The following is a 21,226-nucleotide window of genomic DNA, read 5'->3' as shown; positions in this document are numbered from 1 at the left end:
AGCTGTGAAGATTTGATGGCAGTCACATAGACATTAGAGAGGTCAGTTACTAGAGAGTTCAAACTCTCTGGTTTGTTTATGTTCAAAAGCTCCAAATCATTTAAGGTGCAACAGTATGTTTGTACGGTTGTTTGTACATTTAACTCGTTTGTAAGTTGTTATTCACTGTTGGAAATACCATAGAAATTCATTTGTAACTCGAGTTGTTTAGTTTTTTGGTTTGTGTTTATTCGCTCTGTTGAATTTAGAGTTGGTTCCTACCTAAATAATCTGAAACAGTAAAAATAAGCCAAAATCTCTTTTCATGTTTGTAGGTCTCTCTTTGCTGGTTCTCTGCCATGAGCAGAGAGAGAAAGCCTAGCATGTCTGACTGAGCCACTTTGTTTTTTACTCATTTACTGATCCTCTGGCTTTTTAAACACATTAGACCGGTTTAGAGCGCAAACAGACTGCAGAGCAGCAAATAACGTGGAAACATCTTCTGAATTATTATGTTATACTTCAGCCATATACAAACAACATTTTTCTTCCTTTAACGTACAGCTCAACTTAAAAGACATGGTGCTTTTGAATATAAACACACCAGAGAGAACTGCAATTCCCTTCAATTGTAGACATCCCCTTTAAGGCTTGGATCAGCTTTTGTTCACTCTTTATCAGCCCACAAGCCAATATCTGTTTGGTTATGAACCAAACATATATCAGTACAATTATCTTTTGTTTTCGCAGAACTGGAGAACTTGTGTTATCAAGGACATCCTTCCTGTAACTCTCACTGACATTTGAGAGCTGTGAGAATGTGTATTTGCAGAACAGGGAGTAGAGGGCCAGAGGTGTGTAGTAACTCATTACATTGTGTACTTATGTTTACCCATTTTTAACATGTGTTTATTGCTTCCTGGCTGGTTAACTATGATACGGCTTGGTTTGGCATTTAGCTGACTTTATAAACTGAAATTGGGCAGTGATCCAATGTGAAAAAATAATATATTTAACGTTGTTTCAATTAGCTACACCAGAAGTAGTTGCTAATTATAATTACTTAAGTACATTTATTTCAGTAAAAAAAAGTGATGGATTTTTATTTTGTCCAAGGCAGGACAACCAGTGAACTGGCTACAAGGTCATGGGTGTACAAGATTTGAGGGAGCAATAGCGAGCCTGTCTGGTCAGATCACACTACTGTTATGTTACTGTTGTGCTGCTGTAGCACAAATTGGTAAACAAGATATTGTAATTCTGACTCTGATGGAAATGTGTCAGAACACATCTGTTTTCACAAAATTGCAGTTTTCATTCTGTTGCTTTTCACACTGGTTTCCCAGTCTATTCAGACTCGTTTCATATATAGAGCAACTCTTGCTGATGTAATGATTTCAATAAGCCAGAGGTTTCCTGTTTTCATGTTAAAGTTCAACAAAAAGCTGTGTAAATGTAGGTTACCGTCAAAAAGTCAGCAACACCTTCAGATGTGTCCAGTGTATTGATGTCTATTAAATCTATTAAGACACATCCCTAACATTTTTGTCAACTCTGGCCTGAAGAGGTCCCAAGGTCCCAAGAAAGAGGACATGTCCAGGGAAAAGAGGACATATGACCTCACTACACTTTCCCAGCTAACGGAAATGAGGATGAATAAACTGGGGAGAAAAGCTTAAAAATACAACTAGAAAAGTAGTGTATTATTACTAGTCATTTAATTAAATTATTCCTTGTCTGAGGTTTGAAATAAACATACCATCTGACCTGAGATCAGGTTTAAAAGTGTGGATTCATTTACACTCATTGAGTCTGCACTCTGTACTAAGTTCTTTGAGGATGCCATAGAAGAACCATGTTTCTTAAAGAGACGTGAGAGTGTTAACAATCTTTTAAAGGTTTAAAAATCCATCACTCGATCTTCAGGTTCTTCAATAATTTAAATGTATCAGCAAAAGTGGTTCTTCTGTGAAATCCTTATCTGTTTGGCTTTAAATCAAATGTGTTTCATCTTTCACTAACATTATCTGTTTGTTTCTCAGAATCTTGTGTTCTCAAAAAGAACATCATTCTAACAGCTAGCTTTCATTCTGTTGCTTTCTTTTAGTGTGAAACTCTCTGCATCCTCCGTGTGCTCCGGTTTCCTTCCACAGTCCAAAAACACACATTTGTAGGTGGATTGGCGACTCAAAAGTATCCGTAGGTGTGAATGTGTGTTGGCGCCCCCTCCAGGGTGTATTCCTGCCTTGCGCCCAATGATTCCAGGTAGGCTCTGGACCCACCCCGACCCTGAACTGGATAAGCGGTTACAGATAATGAATGAATGAACTCTCTGCAGTTATTATAGAGTGTGTGTGAGTGACTGGGTGAGTGTTTTTAATTGTCTACAGGTGTGGGTGTGTGTGAGTGATTGGGTGAGGTTGAAATTGTCCAAAGGACTGGAGCTCTGTCCAGTGTGTATTCCTGTTTTGTGCCAAGAATTCCAGGGGACTCTGGACCCATCGTGACAATTATCTGAATGAAGGGGTTAGAGAAGATGAATGAATGAACAATTTCAAGTGTGTTCCTCTTTAGTGCAGTACAGTAATCCCTCGTTTTTCATGGGGGATGCGTTCCAAGACCACCCGCGAAAAACGAATTTCCGGTGGGGAACACCGCCTTCGCAGGAACAGACGCGCCAGGGGACGCCGCCTTCGCAGGATCAGGAGCGGCTGAGGAAGCTGCCTTCGCTAGGACAGGAACGGCTGGTGCCGCCTTCACGGAGACAGGAGCGGTGGGTGCCGCCTTCACGGAGACAGGAGCGGCGGGTGCCGCGTTCATGGAGACCTCCAGACGTGCCAAGAGGCTTGCAAGCTTCTCCTGGAGGTCAGGAGGGAGTGCAGCGACGTCCTTGGGAGCAGAGGGCAATGCGATGACGTCCACGGAGGCAGGGGGCCCTGCAACGACCTCCTGTACTGGAACTGTTAAGGGGGTCTGATGGGCGCACTCTTGAGGGATTTCTTTAACCATGGATCCCCCAGAGGTGCGCCCCTGTTAGCCTCACTTTCCTTGTCCTGAAGTCGGATGCTAACAGCCCCCACCCTTAACCCCCCAAAAAAAATTTCCCCGGACCTGACGGGGTAATCCACCAGCGAGGGGGTGACTCCAGCACGCTTCTTACGCCGGTTCCTTCGATTCACGCTGGAGTAATCATTCGGTACATGTGATAATTAGAGAGAAAACTTAAACAAAGAAAGACTGAGACAGAGAAACTTGGAAACAATGACTTGGACAGAGAAAGGGAACTGGACATAGAAACCTAGGTAGAGGGAGCTAAACATACAAAAAAGAAACAGACTAATCTTAGACAGAGCTAAATAGACACTTGAACAGCTAGAACTAAACAGACAAAGAAAGCTAAACAGACTAAACTTGAACATAGACAAAAAAAGAGTAAACACACAAACAGACAAAGAGACAAAAGAGATACAAAGACTGACTTGGAGGGTATAAGAAATAAGCAAGACAGACAGACCAGAGAGAACAAAACAAAGGTGAAATGTCCGACAAGAGGAAGTGAGAGAAGGGGACTTAAATACAAAACACAGACGAGACGCACCTGAGATAACGAGGGGGCAGGGTAACAAATGAGACACAGACGAGGAGGCGGAACAAAGGCGGGATTTGGGAGGAGACAAGGACAACAACAGACAGAGCCATGTGCAGAGAGAGCACATGGCGGGGAAAACAGGCATGACAGAACGAGGGCGTGACACAAATCTCTTCAGACTCGTTTCATATATAGAGCAACACTTGCTGATGTAATGACTTCAATAAGCCAGAGATTTCCTGCTTTCGTGTTAAAGTTCCCCTTCCCTGGATCACCACCTTAATGTGGTGGAGGGGTTTGCGTGCTTGCGTGAGCCTAGGAGCTATGTTGTCGGGGGCAATAGCACCTGGTAGGGTCTCCCAAGGCAAACTGGTCCTAGGTGATGGGCCAGACATAGAGTGATCCATAAAGACCAAGATGAACAGATCAAGAACAGGGACACAGCCTCCCTTGCCTGGAATAGGGTTACCGGGGCCTCACCTTGGAGCCAGGCCTGGGGGAGGGGCTCCTTGGTGAGCACCTGGTGGCCGGACTTTCAACTCATGGGGTCCGGCTGGGCTCAGCCCGAAGAAGTAACATGGGTCCACTCTCCCATGGGCCCACCACCTGTGGGAGAGGTAGTAATCCTGGTCTGGTGCATTGTGGATCATGTGGCAGCCGGGGTTGGAGGCCCTGGCGTTCTGATCCTCGGTTACTGAAACTGGCTTTTGGAACATGGAACGTAACTTCTCTGGTGGGAAAAGAGCCTGAGCTGGTGCACGAGGTCGAGAGGTAACGGCTAGATATAGTTGGGCTCACCTTGACACACAGTATGGGCTCTGGAACCAATCTCCTTGAGAGAGGCTGGATGCTCTTTCACTCTGGAGTTGCCCAGGGTGAGAGGCGTAAGGCAGGAATAGGCTTACTCATAGCCCCCCAGCTTAGCTCCTGGTTTACCCCAGTGGACGAGAGGGTAATTTCCCTGCGCCTTCTGGTTGGGGAAAGGGCTCTGGTGGTTGTTTGTGCTTGTGCACCGAACAGCAGTTCAGAGTACCATGCCTTTTTGGGGACCCTAGAGGGGTTGCTGGAGAACACTAATTTTGGGGACTCCATTGTTCTGCTGGGGGACTTCAAAGCTCATGTGGGTAATGACAGTGAGACCTGGAGGGGCGTGATTGGGAGGAATGGCCCCGCTGATCTGAACCCAAGTGGTGTTCAGTTATTGGATTTCTGTGCCCTTCACAGTTTGTCCATTACAAACACCATGTTTGAGCATAAGGGTGTCCACATATACACCTGGCATCAGGATACCCTATGCTGCATTTCGATATCGACTTTATAGTCTTATCATCGGACCTGTGGCCATATGTTCTGGACACTCGGGTGAAGAGGGGTGCTGAGCTGTCAACTGATCACCACCTGGTGGTGAGTTGGATCAGATGGTGGGGGAGGATGCCGGACAGACTTGGCAGGCCTAAATGTGTGCTGAGGGTTTGCTGGGAACGTTTGGCAGAGGAACCTGTCAGAAAGATCTTCAACTCCCACATCTGGCAGATTTTCGACTGCATCCCAGGGGAGGCCGGTGACATTGAGTCCGAATGGGCCATGTTCCGGACCTCCATTGTTGAGGCGGCTGAACGGAGCTGTGGCTGCAAGGTTCTCGGTGTCTGTCCGGGTGGCAATCCCCGCACTCGGTGGTGGACACCCCGGGTGAGTGAAGCTGTCAAGCTGAAGAAAGAGTCCTATCGAGCCTGGTTGGCTTGGGGGATTCCGGAAGCAGCTGACAGGTACCAAGGGTCCAAGCGGCTCAGCCATCAGGCGACTCAGGAGGGGAAAATGGTTTTCCACCAACACTGTATATGGTGGGTATGGGGAACTGTTGACCTCGACTGGCGGATTAGGCGGTGGAAGGAATACTTTGAGGATCTTCTCAATCCCACCAGCAAGTCTTCTGCAGAGGAAGTAGAGTTTGGGGACCCCGGTGGGGGGCTCGTCTATCACTGGGGCTGAGGTGGCCGAGGTGGTAGGAAAACTCCTTGGCGGTAAGGGCCCTGGAGGTGGATGAAGTTTGCCTCTGGTTCCTCAAGGCTCTGGATGTTTTGGGGCTGTCCTGGCTGACACGTCTTTGCAACATCGTGCTGACATCGGGGGCAGTGCCTCTGGACTGGCAGACTGGGGTGGTGGATCCCCTTTTTAAAAAGAGGGATCGGACGTTGTGTGTTCCAACTACAGGGGGATCAGACTCCTCAGCCTCCCCGGTAAGGTGGATGTGGGGGTACTGGAGAAGACTGAGTCCGACTGATAGTTGAACCTCGGATTCAGGAGGAACAGTGCTGATTCCGCCCCGGTCGTGGAACACAGGACCCGCTCTTTACCCTCGCTAGGATTCTGGAGAGTGCGTGGGAGTTTGCTCAACCAGTCTACATGTATTTTGTGGATCTGGAGAAGGCATTCGACCGTGTCTCTCCAGATATTCTGTGGGGGGTGCTCTGGGAGTATGGGGTACTGGGCTCTTTGCTATGAGCCATCCAGTCCCTGTATAAACAGAGCAGGAGTCTGGTTCATATGGCTGGCAGTAAGTCTGACTGGTTTCCAGTCAGAGTTGGACTCCGGCAAGGCTGACCTTTGTCACCGGTTCTGTTCATAATTTTTATGGACAGAATTTCTCAGCGTAGCCAAGTGGCGTAAGGTGTCCGGTTTGGTGGTCTCAGGATTCCATGTCTGCTTTTTGCGGATGATGTGGTCTTGTTGGCTTCATCAAGCTGGGACATCCAACTCTTGCTGGACCAGTTTGCAGCCGAGTGTTAAGCAGTAGGGATGAGGATCAGTACCTCCAAGTCTGAGTCCACGGAAAAGGGTGGAGTGCTCTCTCCAGGTTGGAAGTGAGATCCTGCCTCAAGTGGAGGAGTTTAAATACCTCTGGGTCTTGTTCACGAGTGAAGGAAAGATGGAGCGGGAGATTGACAGGCGGATCCGTCTTGGTGAAGAGAGAACTGAGCAGAAAAGCAAAGCTCTCGATTTACCGTTCAATCTATGTCCCAACCCTCACCTATGGTCATGGGCTTTTGGGTAGTAACCAAAAGAATGAGATCGCGGGTACAAGCAGCTGAAATGAGTTTTCTCCGCAGGGTGTCTGGACTCTCCCTTAGAGACAGGGTTAGGAGCTCAGACATCCGGAAGAGACTTGTAGTGGAGCCGCTGCTCCTCCACATTGAGAGGAGCCAGCTGGGGTGGTTCAGGCATCTGGTCCGGCTGCCCCCTGGACGCCTTCCTGGTGAGGTGTTCTGGGCATGTCCAACAGGGAGGAGGCCCCGGGACAGACCAAGAACACGCTGGAGAGACTATATGTCTCGAGTGGCCTGGGAACGCCTCGGTATACCCCCAGAGAAGCTGGAGGCAGTGGCTGTGGAGAGGGAGGTCTGGGTTTCTTTGCTCCGACTGCTTCCCCCGCGACCCGGACCCGAATAAGCGGTGGATAATGGATGGATGGATGGATGGATGGATGTTAAAGTTCAACAAAAAGCTGTATAAATGTAAGTTACCATCAAAAAGTCAGTAACTGATGTGTCCAGTGTATTGATGTCTATTATATGGACAGACAAAATGACTTTTAATTTTGTAAAATATAGAGCAGAAAGTGAAAGGCTGATTTATTACTTTAACAACTTTCAAGACGAAAAGTGCATTCAAGTCAATGCTTGAATTCTTGTGCCCCTTCTGCTCACACTTCAAAGTCATCAAAGTGCATGTTTCAAGGAAGGCCTTGGGGCTTAAGTCAAAAAGTTTGATGTGAGAAAGTCAGCAGACAGCATAAGACAAATCCCTGACATTTTTGTCAATCCTGGCCTGAAGCAATCTTTAACACTTTCCCAGCTAACAGAAATGAGGATGAATAAACTGGGGAGAAAACCATAAAAATACAACTAGAAAAGTAGTGTATTATTACTAGTCATTTAATTAAATTATTCCTTGTCTGAGGTTTGAAATAGTTGAACATACCATCTGACCTGAGATCAGGTTTTAAAGTGTGGATTAATTTACACTGAGTCTGCACTCAGTACTAAGTTCTTTGAGGATGCCATAGAAGAACCACGTTTCTTAAAGAGATGTGAGAGTGTGAAGAACCTTTTAAAGGTTTAAAAATCCATCACTCGATCTTCAGGTTCTTCACTAATTTAAATGTATCAGCAAAAGTGGTTCTTCTATGAAATCTAAGAAACTATTCTAGGACTTTAATTTTTAATAGTGTGTATTTGACCACAGATCCTTATGTGGTTCATCTTTCACTAACATTAACTGTTTTTTCTCAGAATCTTGTGTTCTCAAAAAGAACATTCCTCTAACAGCTCAGACTGAAGTTGTGTACTCAAAGGTCCATTTTCTTTCTGTATATTTAAAGAATCATTGACTCCAAAGAACATTTTTGTATTAAGCAAAGAGTTTATAAAATTTAATGTTCACTATTATTACTTTTTTCTATAAAGTGTAACTCACTTGAGATGAAGCACAGACGTGATCTTGTTTTAAATAGATTCATTACTAACCTAGATTCATTATGTGTCCTCCCCCGTGTGCACACCACACCCTCTGGAACATGAACTGATTGATTCAGGGACAAATTTCTCTCTTAACCTCAAGGGAGTTTTACTTCATAAAGAATAATGTTCTGTTAAAAGTTTAGACAGACTAAGTTTGTTCCATTGAAGAGAAATTCTGTTAGTATGGGTAAAATACCTTTAATCTGACACTACTTTCAATTTGACTACAGCTTCCTCCTACAGGTAGTGAGTGATAACTTCCTGCTACGTTCATATAGACAATGCCATAACAGCACTTGGCACACTGTAACTTCCTTCTTGTAAAGACTCAAAACATCCTCATTTACTGGTATTCAGCCACATGAACATCAGGAAGGCCCGGTACCGATACTGAAAGATAAGTTCGGGTACTCTGAAGCAGCCACGTCATTCCTAATGAGAAGTGTGGGCTGTGGAGAAATAGAAGTGTCTTCTCTGGAGTAATGGAGCTCCATCCATAAACTCTGAGATGATTTGGAGTGGTGACTGCAATCGAGAACTATTCATCCAACAGGTTTTACTTCTGATTATTTGGTGGTGTACCATTAAATCTTCATTCTCATGTTCCTATATCTAGAGTAACGTCTTCTCAGAAGAGTAGAGGCTGTTACTGCAGCGAAGGAGGAACTCATTCTGAATAATCCTCATTTCAGAAGAAATGTTTTATAAGAAGTTATTTACAAACATCTGGCTGTGTTCGGAGGACACTGAACTTCTCCAAAACATTTACAGCTCAAGAAATCAACCTGACTCCGTTTAGCTCTGAGATCACACCAAAGCGGACTAGGATAAATATGTGCTATTTTATTAACATATAACTGTAGTGCTGTAATTTTATTAAAAATATAAAATATTTATAGTTGGTGACAATATACACATTTAAATGACTTACAAAACAATAGAATCATCATCTACAAAGAACAAACTTAGTGTTATAACATATTTTTAAATCATTATACTTTACTGATTTTAAAGTTGTGTATAAATATAAATCAAAATCTAAAATATATCCACAATTTCATTTCTAAATGTTTCACACATTACATCAACTAGAAGTACATTTCACAATCAGTGATTTTATATATTTACATCAGATGAAGACTCATGTTGCTGTGTTGTCCCTGAACCGGTTTTTGATGATGTCATGGTTCTTGTTTGTTTTTAACAGTTTTTCTGTGGCGTTTATATTGTTAATATCTATAATTAAATTATATTGTATCGACCAAAATTAAGAAATGTATTGCGATATATTTTGACTGCATCATCCAGCACTAGCCGATTGTTTTGTTCTTTGTTGAGGACATGTCACTTTTCACTTAGAAAATCACAATAACACGACAACAGTCCAGAAGTCCGCACAGAAATCAGAAATACAGGTTGGATATCTTGATTTGGTTCTGAAGTTGAAACCACTAAAAGAAAACCTGATCCCTGTCTGAGCTTGAGGAAATGTATTCACAGTAAAGGGACCCTCACATCTCCATCACCTTCACCACAACCACAAGAATTTAATTTGATGGTAAGATCGCTCTTAGTCTGGGTCCTCCCCCTCCACTTCTCTGTCCTGAGGGACCAGGAGATGAAGCTCCAGAGAGTTCAGCTGTTGGGTTCCTAGGACCACTCAAGCCCCTCTACCACGACAAGGTGGCGATCTACAGAAAGGGTCATAGCTTCCAGCCTGTGTTCACTCCCAAACTGTGGTGAAAGTAGCCTGGTATCATCAGAGACAGACCCTCACTGATCCATGTGTTAAATGCTCTGTCCCTGATGAAGTGTCTGTTTTCAGTCCAGTGTTGTATTATTAATGTGTTAATGTCTTTGAAATGATCTAAAAAAGTCTCATGACTGATTCTACACCAGGATCTCAGACCTCACTGCTGTGTTCTCTGGTCTTTCTCAGTGAAGGTCGACTGAGGGACTCACAGCCCGTGCTGCTCAGGTTTAAGAGAGATAACAGTGTTGCTGAAGGACACTGTAAAGTCATCAGATACCACTCTGTCCTCAACAACTGATAACAGCTCCAGATACCATTTATAAAGCATGTCCCAGCTCTGTGTTTCCTCAGAGGCCCTGGAGGAGTCCGAGTGAAAGGAGGATGAATGTGATGATGGAGGAGAGAGAGTGGATCACGCCTGTATTACCTGCAGAAACAGAGGTGATTTAAGAGTGATGTTCAGTTCTTTGATACAGATGTAGGAGAACACTGAACACATTCAGTACACACTACAGCTCTGTCTCTCTTTACAATGAAGGAGAGAGATCTGCTGAGTTAATACATTTAAAAAGAGAAAACAAAATCAAATCAAAATTTGATCACTATTACAGTTACAGGATCGTGTTTTGGTGATGAATGACCAAGTGTCACAGAGACACTCAGCAATAATAAATTCCCTTGTTATGAACAGAAAAATTTCTCTTCACTCACTTGGAGACTCCCCCCTTTGTTTCACCTCTAATACGTCTGTGAAATAAAGTAGAAAGATAGAAATAATGAGGTTTAGGTAGAAACTTACACATTACACTAATAACTATCCACTGATAAACACACATTAAAATAGACAACGTATTCACTCACGCGCTGCTGTTTCCACATTCTCATTCTCAGGTGAATCTACAGGACAATTACAATAAAATATATATATAAAATAATAATAATAATGAGGCTTGAAAAAACAGCTAAATAATATTCCAAGAAATCATGAATCTATCTCTGTATAATTCTACATCAGCCCTGATCTCCTCACCATCAACAGAGAGCTCCACACTCTGGAGATAAACACGTTTAGACTGGAGAGCTCTTTTGCTTCGTTTCACCAGCAGGTAGCTCTCGTAGATTCCTGTGTCCTCAGCTCTAACGTTCCTCAACACCAGAGAACAGTTCCCCTTCAGCAGTTGATCTTCAGGAACGTCCACACGACCTTCGTACTCCTCGCTCTGATACAGCTCCTCTCCTCTTCTCTCTAACACTGTCCCAGAAATGGTTCGCCACTCCACATGAGGACTCTGACTGGACGATTGTTCACTGGACACCTTCCTCCAATCACAAGGAAGAAGAGCTGAGGAGCCCACTCTGACACTGATGGAGATCTGAGGTTGTGCAGATACAGGCCCTGTACAATAAATAAAATATAAATCATTAGAGAATCAAAGGTTGTTTCTAGGGGGTTGCTATGACATTCAAAGTCAGTGGTAGTTTCTCGTAAGTGGTTGCTAAATGGGTGCAGGGTGTTGGTGGATGGTTGTTATAGAGTGCTCCTGGTGTAGGTGGTTACTAAATGATTATTGTAGAATTCCAGGTGGTTGTTAGGATAATGCTAAGACCCCTTACACAGCAGCGGTCACTAATACGTGAACCGTGGTCCGGGTCCAGACCCAGAAGCTGTTCTGCCCGGACCTGGACCTGCAACTGATAAACTACTGAGAGATATTTAATTATGGACTGAGTGTTTATTATAATTTTTATAACTTTTCTAGCCATTACGGTACAGGTTTGGTGGTCCAGATATTTATAATTTGTCCAATTCCGTGTGTACACTGACAAATATGGCTGAAATGTATTGAATTCTTACTGTAATTGTAATTTATTGGACATTCAGCTGTTTTTAAGTTACATAAAACACTGATATAACTGCTAGACTCTTTCATTACACAGAACACTGCACTGATCAGATGAACCAATGCAGATTTGGACTTAAATGATGTTCAGGACCTTAGCTTGAGGAAATGTTCTCCAACTGGACCTTAATGAATTTTAATTAAATACCCTTTATTCTGGTAGGGAGTTATTTCAATATCGCTTCCTGCAGGTGACTTCTAAGATGTTGCCCAGGTGGTTGCTATTGTATTTCACATGATTGTTATTATAGTGGTAGGACTGTACCACCAGAGTGGGGGAGACATGCTCTCTGCACATAAATATTTAGACATACATCAAACCCTGGATTTTCCACTAAACAGTGAGTACTCTAAACTTTGTACTCAAGTGCTAGAATTATACAGAGACACACAGAGCAGCAGTGTCAATCACATTCCATCCCTGAAGGTGCTTTCCGTACCAAAATGAAAATGAAAAGCACCACCTACAGCTGATGTAATTTTCATTTCAGTTTTCAGGCTGAAAAATATGTTAATACATACTAAGTATAATTTGAGAGGGCTGTGCATTGAAACAACTCACTGACTGACACAGTACCACAGTAAACTGGAAAATATTTCTCATTTTTAAAAGTATTAATTTTTAAATCGTCGCTCTCCAAAGAAAAACACACATCTCCAAAAAAGTAATTTTACACGAGAAGGAAAAATATCTTTACTTTAAATTAAATTAATTAAAATGGAATTAAAAAAATGTGTTTATTTGATCCCTTCAAGTAGCCCTTGTTGTTTGACAGGCTGCTACTGTAAATAAGGTTAATATATATAAAAATAAATAAATAAATAAAAAAACCCACACGGTAGTCAACAAAAGTTATTCAGAGTAACTTTGGAGCATTTCTATTGGTCCATTAATCATTAATTTTTCACACAGTGAGAAGGAAAGCTGCTGGGTTCAAATTATGTAGTAAACTAAAAATCCACAAAAATGGAGATACATGATATTCATTGGACAGTCATGATATCGTACCTGTACAGACCTATGTATGAAGCAAAAATTCACAAAGGATTTCACATGATATAAAATCTCCAGGGCGGCACTGTGGAGCAGCAGGTGGTGTGTCAGTCACAAAGCTCCAGGGACCTGGAGATTGTGGGTTCGAGTCTCACTCCGGGTGACTGTCTGTGAGGAGTGTGGTGCGTTTTCCCCATGTCTGTGTGGGTTTCCTCCAGGTGACTGTCTGTGAGGAGTGTGGTGTGTTCTCCCCGTGTCTGCGTGGGTTTCCTCCGGGTGACTGTCTGTGAGGAGTGTGGTGTGTTCTCCCTGTGTCTGCGTGGGTTTCCTCTGGGTGACTGTCTGTGAGGAGTGTGGTGTGTTCTCCCCGTGTCTGCGTGGGTGTCCTTCGACGCTCAAAAAACACAATGTTGGTAGGTGGATTGGTGATTCAAAAGCATTCGTGTGTGAGTGTGTGTCACCCTGAAAAGGACTGGTGCCCCCTCCAGGGTGTGTTCCTGCCTTGCACCCAGTGATTCCAGGTAGGCTCCGGACTCTGAACTGGATAACCTTTGCCACTGAGTACTTCCAAAATGGTGGTCAAATCCCAAATAATTAGCTTACACCTACTAACACACCAGCAATGATCTCTGATACCTTAACTACCCCAAAGAACAGACCAAACAAAACTACTGTGAGGTAGAATACACACTAACAAACAACAACCGGGAGTAATGAATGAAAGCTAGTTTACTCACCTGTGCAGGTGGCGAGTGACAGGATGAAAACCAGAAGGTAGCTGCTCATATTAACAGCTGGAGGATTCACTGAAAAAAGTCAGAAGGACCCCATGTACTTAATGAAGATAAACTGCACAAAATAGTTATCGTATTTATTTTCTTTCTTCTAACAAATTTCCATAACTGATGCAGCTCAGATTGCTCTGTTTGAGCAGTGTTTGGAAGTTTAAGATAATGGCAGTGAGTTCTTTGGGATATTGTGTTAGATTATTGTGTATTTTGTAGTACAGCTCTATGCCTGGTGACCATCTAATAACTGTTTTGTTTTCAGTGTTAATATTGTACCTTGTAAGCATTGAGTACATTATATGGAGTACATTTTCAGCATTATGTGATTTACAGACTTGTTTGTGTTTGGCTTAATGTGTGAAATTCTTGCAATAAATAAAGAGAATAACCATTTAACTGAGACCTACAGGTGCTGAGAATGATAATGTTTGCTCACATATAGGCTACTGCTCACTTCCTGACAAGAGACATGACAGTAAATATGGGTTCATCAGCACAGCTCAGTGCTGGGGTGCTATATATTCTTCACCTGGCATTAGGTTCATGTTTCTCTACTCCAAAGAATCCAATTCTATTGTCAGTGTTCCTCTACAGGGATTAGAGAGGCAGTGTGTGCACATCTGTGTTAGTAACAGTTGCAACTTAATGTAGAATACGTTCATTACTAATTTGTCCTCAAATATTTGTACATATGGTGCATTTCTGAAATAAATTAAACTGAATAAATGAACTATATTAAAATAAATTGATAGCCCTTCGGGCGGCACGGTAGTGCGGCAGGTAGTGTTTCAGTCACACAGCTCCAGGGACCTGAAGGTTGTGGGTTTGAGCCACACTCCATGTGACGGTCTGTGAGGAGTTGACTTAGATAAGCAGTTTCAGACAATGAATGAATGAATGATAGTCCTTCTACAAATTCACATGCACAATCCAGGTAATAATAAAGGGGGCTTTCTGACAGTCTAAGCCAGTGTTATCCAACTCTGATCCTATTCTACCTGTTCAAACAAACTTGATTCAACTAATTTTGTGAGTAGGGTGTTCCAGGACCTGGTTCTGATGCCAAATCAAAGCATGTGTAATCATCTGAACACAGAGTACTCTACAACAAGGACATACTTCTATAAAGAATCATTTAAAACCACAAAGAGGAACTAAATGAAGTACAGTGAACTTCTCTGAATGTCTGTTTATATTCTTAATTGAGCCAAATTTCCTGAAAGGTTGCACCACTATCTTGGAATTCATTAAACAATAACTACATTACAGTGAATTTCCATCTTATTAAGTTCACCTCACTTGTAGCTACAGGCACTGACTCTATTGTCATATACACCCACTATGACTGAGTGCTCGTGGTAGGTTTGCTGAATGATTATTTGCAAATTATTAGCACCATTTCTCCCATGTCCAATAATGGAAAGGAGCTGCTTTAAATATTTGTTTGAATAGTGGGCCATAAGTGTTACTTAAAGGTTTACACATTTAAACTGATTATAATCCAATACTGTGCTGAGTACAAAACAAATAACAGTCCTATAGTTCTGTAATCAAATTAAAATAATGATTGTAGACACGAGAGACCTAATGGATTTCATAAGTCTGCAGTTCACCCCATAATCAGATTACCACAAATATATCATTAAAATATCAGAAGTGCTATGTATTTCGTTTTCACTGAAACCTAATATTTTAAACTACAACTAGTGAAGGGTACCTAGTTCTGTTGGAGATAAACTATGCCCTTTTTTCAAATCACAAAGGCTGCTTTTCCTACATTCGCCTTCCCACAAAACATCTAGATCCCCCACTTGTTGGTTTCCGCCCACTTGCTGGCCTCCGGCCTGCAGTGATATGTACTTGGGAAGTAGTGAGGGATTAACGTAACGCAAACAGTGTCGCCAGTCAACACTCGACCACATGTCGGGTTCACATTCAGAAACAAAATGTCAAAGTCCACTTCAGACAAACTGACCAATTCACTGGTAGTAGACTGGTGGGAAAATAAACAAGATTTTGAATTTAAGCTTATGTTCATTGATTCATTCAACAACTAAACTTAAATCAATATTTCTCATGCTAAATATTGAAATGTGATTAAAATTTAATTAATTGTGATTAATTAATTACAAAGCTTCTAATTAATTCGTTTTTAATCAAGTCCCACTCCTAATATATACACATTATTACGATAATTCCATAATATATGACCCTCTTAATAAAAAATAAATAAAATACATAAATAAAGTATTAACTTTTCTTGCTGCACTCCACAGCAATAGCTCCACACCCCACACTTCTGGAACCAATGCCTTACTTCATCAAGACGTTACTCGTACAATTAATATTCCTCCAACAGTTCTGTATAAATAGAGGGGGGGGGGGGACGACATCTGCCGAGTTCCTGAAATTGAAACTTTTCACATATTCTGATAGGGTCTGTGTGGTGGGAAGCAGCTAGTTGTGGTTTTAGCACCTGGTGTAGTATGTGGTCATGTTGGTGACACTTGATCAAATATTCATTCAATCATTCATTCAATATCTGTAACGGGTTATCCAGTTGTTATTATTATTACTACATTATAAAATGTTCATTTATTAACTGATTTTTGTTATATAGAGAGAACTAATTATTTTTAAATAATTCTTTATTGGGCCCAGCAACTGCAATTACCAGCAGTGCAGTGTTACTGGTTTATAATTCTCTTCCTCCACAGAGCTATATTACTTTAAAAAGCTGTATTATTAAATCTCTCTTACAATTTGTGGCTCATAACTCCATTTTCTTATAGAAAACCGCAAAGTGCTAGTTCCCCTCCAATACTCATCTGCGCTTTTATTGTGTAGTGTAGTTTATACACGACCCCTCAGCTCTCAATGAGGTGGCGGTTAGTTTCCGAAAGGTAAACATTACCAACTTATAATGAGTTATAATGTCTTTGATCCCAAACACAACTATTTGCAAGTATAAGTCCATCTGCTCGCACCTTTCGACAGCGATTGAAGACAGAACTCCGAATATGTGAATAAACAAACTGGACTAACCGAACTAATGCAGTCGTGTATTTTGTAGCAGCTGTGACTCACCTCTCACTGGAGCCACACCAGAGGAACGTCAGCTCGACGTGAAACAGACAGCGTCCAAAGGCAAACTTTTATCCCTGATCTAAGTGGGCGTGGCTGTTGACCTTTTCCCAACGGCTAACGGCTGTCTTCTGTTTTCTTTCAAATATGAGTAGTGGAACAACAGATGAGAGGAGGATGTATTTCCAGTCCGTGGCCCGCTGTGAAGATGTGTTTCATTATTGTTATCTGTGCCTCTGGCAGGACTTTCGCACTGTAGTCTGGAGGATATCATATTAACCGTTGTGGAGGATTACAGCGAGAGCAAACCAAAGCTTTCTGAACGCACTGAAGCTCTAAACAGAAAGGGCTTTCCATTAGCGGCATCTGGTGGACAAATCTATGAAGCTGTATAATATAATGTATTCTATTACAACGTATAAAGTCATAAAGTATTCAGAGTAAATCAGGACACATTCAGAACTCATCTGAACACGGCACAGGGGAAAAGCTACTGTGGTTTAATTATTACATTCACACTGTTGTTTGTTGGCACTTATTGTAATGTAACTGTTCTGTTAATACGGCGAACTGAGGAAACACGTCAGTAGAGCTTTTATAACCCGTTTACATCCATCACAGCCCTGGTCCATCGCCTGTAATTCCACAGCATGGTTCATAAGGACTGTTTTAACCTGGACAGGAGCGCAAGGATCGGGTCATTCACATGGTCGTGGACGTCAGTGGTCACGTGATCGTTGTAGGACGAATCAGGCATCAACTCGATGGTTTGAAGCCAAACAAGAAACTGTGTGTTGTTGTTTTTTGACACGTGCCTCAAAGTTTCATATTCAATGGTGACACCATTAGAATCCACCTTGCGCCTCCCATCTTTTATTTAAAAACATACAAATAAAACATTTGCTTTAACTCTAAATGGATTTCTTTATTAATTTATTCATTGTCTGTCCAGGGGTCCTCTTAAAGATGTTGTAGCTAGGGGTAGTGAGGAGGCAACACTAAAATTGGACCAGTGTATGATGAGGGCAAGGAAAGCCCACCACTCTGTCGTTTTAACATTAAATAGCTTTCGTCTGACGATCTTTAATTAAATACTGGAGATGTACAACAGGGTTTTGACTAGTGACAGTTATATTTTGATGTGTCAGAATCACTATTTAAGATCTGTATTTACAATCTGAGTAGTAACAGTGTACATATATATATATATATATAATGTGTAAATATACAGACATATTTTCAGATATCTGAATTGTGGTCATTGCATGTATTAGTCCTCCATGTTACAATGTGCAAAACACCACAATCCTATTTCTCTAGCATCATCAACAGAATCATCCTCTTCACCGTGGTCCACAGACTCACTAACTCACCCACACCAATGGCCCCTGAATTAGTATCAACTGAGAGATGTAATGAGATTGCGTTCTTTTTTAACACTAAAATCCAGAACATCAGACGAGTGATTAGTACATCTATATCCAACAATGAGTCTGTACCCTCTCCATCACCTCATAAAACTCCTTAGTTAAAATGTCAGAGTTCAGTACTGTTGATAATGAAATTTTAATCGACACAGTTAATCATCTCAAATCATCCACTTGCAGTCTCCACACACTATCAACCACCTTTTTAAAGAGTGTGTTTCACACTATAGCACCCGACCTACTCCACAGTGTAAACACCTCACTCATGTCGGGGGTCTTTCAGAGCTCACTAAAAACTTTTTTCTTCTAAAAAAGAAACATTTAGAATCATCTCAGATAAGTAACAACAGACCAATTTCTAATTTACCGTTCATTGGCAAAATCATTGAGAAAATAGTTTACAGGCAAATCACTATCTTAGCCATAAGAGTTATGGATGAGAATTTGCCAGTTAAAGTGAAGGCTGGGAGAGTGGGGAGCTTTCACCAAGAAGAGTGAAGGCAACTACCGTTTTTCAAACTACTGCTAACAAACTGCACTGTACATAGCTCAATACACTTGGAGAAGACTATTAACAGCCCAGATCTGTCATGTCATGTCAGCTCTCTTGGACTCATGGCTTTGTGCATCTGAGACCTCAGAGATACATCTGAGATTGAGCATGTGATCTGACAAATGACCAGCACAAGACCACTTTACCTCCTTTAATTTGATTTAAAAAATCTTCAGACAAAATGTGTTCTTCCATTGGCTGATGATATTGGCTGCTTTAAGCATTATTTATTACTAATTTAAAAATATTAAATTACAACCCGTCTTTTTCATGACACAATAACAATAAAACATGAAAAATAATGATCATTTGTTGCTTCATTCATTCAGCTTTTGTAATGTCTGTGGGCGGTTTAACACACTCACCCCATCACTCACACACCTGTGGACAGTTTCACACACTTACACCTGTGGACAGTTTCACACACTCACACCTGTGGACAATTTCACACACTTACACCTGTGGACAATTTCACACACTCACCCCATCACTCACACACTCACACCTGTGGACAGTTTCACACACTCACACCTGTGGACAATTTCACACACTGACCCCATCACTCACACACTCACACCTGTGGACAGTTTCACACACTTACACCTGTGGACAGTTTCACACACTCACCCCATCACTCACACCTGTGGACAGTTTCACACACTCACACCTGTGGATAATTTCACACACTCACCCCATCACTCACACACTCACACCTGTGGACAGATTCACACACTCACACCTGTGGACAATTTCACACACTCACCCCATCACTCACACACTCACACCTGTGGACAGATTCACACATTCACACCTGTGGACAATTTCACACACTCGCCCCATCACTCACACACTCACACCTGTGGACAGTTTCACACACTTACACCTGTGGACAATTTCACACACTCATCCCATCACTCACACACTCACACCTGTGGACAATTACACACTCGCCCCATCACTCACACACTCACACCTGTGGACAGTTTCACACACTTACACCTGTGGACAATTTCACACACTCATCCCATCACTCACACACTCACACCAGTGGACAGTTTCAGACACTCACACCTGTGGACAGTTTCACACACTCACACCTGTGGAAAATTTTACACACTCACCCCATCACTCACACACTCACACCTGTGGACAGATTCACACACTCACACCTGTGGACAATTTCACACACTCACCCCATCATTCACACACTCACACCTGTGGACAGTTTCACACACTCGCCCCATCATTCAGACACTCACACCTGTGGACAATTTCACACACTCACCCCATCATTCACACACTCTCACCTGTGGACAATTTCACACACTCGCCCCATCACTCACACACTCACACCTGTGGACAGATTCACACACTCACCCAGTCACTCACACACTCACACCTGTGGACAGTTTCACACACTCACACCTGTGGACAGTTTCACACACTTACACCTGTGGACAATTTCACACACTCACCCCATCATTCACACACTCACAACGGTGGACAGTTTCACACACTCGCCCCATCATTCACACACTCACACCTGTGGACAATTTCACACACTCACCCCATCATTCACACACTCACAACGGTGGACAGTTTCACACACTCGCCCCATCATTCACACACTCACACCTGTGGACAATTTCACACACTCGCCCCATCATTCACACACTCACACCTGTGGACAGTTTCACACACTCACCCCATCATTCACACACTCACACCTGTGGACAATTTCACACACTCACCCCATCATTCACACACTCACAACGGTGGACAGTTTCACACACTCGCCCCATCATTCAGACACTCACACCTGTGGACAGTTTCACACACTCGCCCCATCATTTAGACACTCACACCAGTGGACAATTTCACACAGTCACCCCATCATTCACACACTCACAACTGTGGACAGTTTCACACACTCACCCCATCATTCACACACTCACACCTGTGGACAGTTTCACACACTCGCCCCATCATTCAGACACTCACACCTGTGGACAATTTCACACACTCACCCCATCATTCACACACTCTCACCTGTGGACAATTTCACACACTCGCCCCATCACTCACACACTCACACCTGTGGACAGATTCACACACTCACCCAGTCACTCACACACTCACACCTGTGGACAGTTTCACACACTCACACCTGTGGACAGTTTCACACACTCACACCTGTGGACAATTTCACACACTCACCCCATCATTCACACACTCACAACGGTGGACAGTTTCACACACTCGCCCCATCATTCAGACACTCACACCTGTGGACAGTTTCACACACTCGCCCCATCATTTAGACACTCACACCAGTGGACAATTTCACACAGTCACCCCATCATTCACACACTCACAACTGTGGACAGTTTCACACACTCGCCCCATCATTCAGACACTCACACCTGTGGACAATTTCACACACTCACCCCATCATTTAGACACTCACACCAGTGGACAATTTCACACAGTCACCCCATCATTCACACACTCACACCTGTGGACAATTTCACACACTCACCCCATCATTCACACACTCACACCTGTGGACAGTTTCACACACTCACACCTGTGGACAATTTCACACACTCACCCCATCACTCACACACTCACACCTGTGGAC

The 21,226-nt window shown here is 42.7% G+C and overlaps 1 long non-coding RNA gene across 1 annotated transcript; it reads right to left on the bottom strand.

Annotated features, from left to right (window-relative positions):
* Window positions 1-8,936: 8,936 nt before the first annotated feature.
* On the bottom strand, window positions 8,937-10,722 carry LOC136695373 (uncharacterized). The gene is made up of 3 exons (XR_010802278.1): window positions 10,700-10,722; window positions 10,550-10,585; window positions 8,937-10,265 (listed from the first exon to the last, which is right to left on the bottom strand). It is a non-coding gene; the product is annotated as an uncharacterized lncRNA (long non-coding RNA).
* Between the last annotated feature and the right edge of the window lie 10,504 nt (window positions 10,723-21,226).

The sequence above is a fragment of the Hoplias malabaricus genome, chromosome 4 (assembly GCF_029633855.1).
Source record: "Hoplias malabaricus isolate fHopMal1 chromosome 4, fHopMal1.hap1, whole genome shotgun sequence".
NCBI lineage: Eukaryota > Metazoa > Chordata > Actinopteri > Characiformes > Erythrinidae > Hoplias > Hoplias malabaricus.
Note: the sequence above shows the minus strand (reverse complement) of the source record. Positions and strands in the feature narration are given on the sequence as shown.